This window comes from Oratosquilla oratoria, chromosome 14, assembly GCF_046742065.1.
Source record: "Oratosquilla oratoria isolate Oo_2021 chromosome 14, ASM4674206v1, whole genome shotgun sequence".
NCBI classification, from domain to species: domain Eukaryota; kingdom Metazoa; phylum Arthropoda; class Malacostraca; order Stomatopoda; family Squillidae; genus Oratosquilla; species Oratosquilla oratoria.
Window position 1 is genome coordinate 67682599 of NC_134790.1, and position 1414 is coordinate 67684012.

Sequence of the window (1414 nt, forward strand, 5' to 3'; positions counted from 1 at the left end):
TTTACAGCAAAAACAAAACATAACATCTTTCGAAGTTGAATAAACCAACCAGTCACGGCATACTTCCTCACCATTACTCAGTCTTCTTTTGTAATCTATAGGGGAAAATCTTCTGTTCTTAGAATCCTTGGGGAAGTTGTATGAAGAAATGTGCTGTGGTCCATGTTGTACAAGCAGTTGTCGCAAAACATTATTGGATGTGTCAGGCCAAGTTGCTGGATCTCCATAATTCACATCACTAATTCCAATGTCAGATACAGCAGCAGGTTCAATACCATCAGCTTTTTCTCCAGCAGAAGTCTGTGCAACATCTAATTTACAGTCTGTGTTTGAAGTTGCAGTGGGTTCAATATTGGTACTACCTGCTGATTTACTACCATTTTCGCTTGTTTTTTCTCTACTTAGATACTTAAAAAAAGAACCCTCTTGTTTTGCTACTGCCTTTGCTTGTTCTGCTTTGCGTTTGCGATTTTGCGCCCCTGAGGGCTACTTTCTATTACTCATCTGAAAAGCACAAATTGGGAGGAGTATTATTGTTAATTCCCTTTAGACAAATCTTAATAAATATAAATTAATGCATTCCATTGCAGTATATACCGTATAGACAGTTTAGATATATTCCTCTTTAGGGTTTATTCCTTTTCATATAAGGGTTAAACACACTAGGCCTAGTTCACCACCACAACCATATATATTCATGTTAATAGTAATATACATAATTAGTCACTTTTTATTATGTTTGGTAAATTTATAGTTTCTTCCCCGTCTCGGAAACTTTGATTGAAATATATTTTTTCTGGTAGATTTTAGTGTGCTATGAACGAATATGACTGTCGTTTCTGGGGGAAATGGCTATTTATTTTATTTTTTTATTTTATTTTTTGTTTCATTTCTTTTTTGATCACCTGGTGTTCGCAAACGTAAAGGCCACTAACCTAACCTAACCTGAGCTAAAGGTAATTAGCCTAACTATACCTGACCTGACCTAACCTAATCTAACCTAATCTAACCTAACCCAACCTAACCTAACCTAACCTGGCCCAAGATTTTCAGTAAGTGCTAGTGATGTTAAACGTGATTTTTCCCATTAAGTATAGAGAAGAAAATTATTCGAATAATGATGATTATCCGATGGTATATGTGAAAATTACCGTTGTTGAAACGAGGAAGAAACTATAGTAATACCTTATGTTTTTCCAAGTATTTCAAATTATATATAGTCTAGCCTAATATCAAATTTTCACTCATCGATATTTCCAAACATTTTTATGGTCGGTTTCCAACCTCACATTCCAACCTCAATTTGAATCTCCCCTCTACCTTTGGTTTCACTCTATAACATATCAATATGGGTAAGTACTGTAATGAAACATAGCGCAATACAATCACGCTATATTCACCGACGTGGAACACC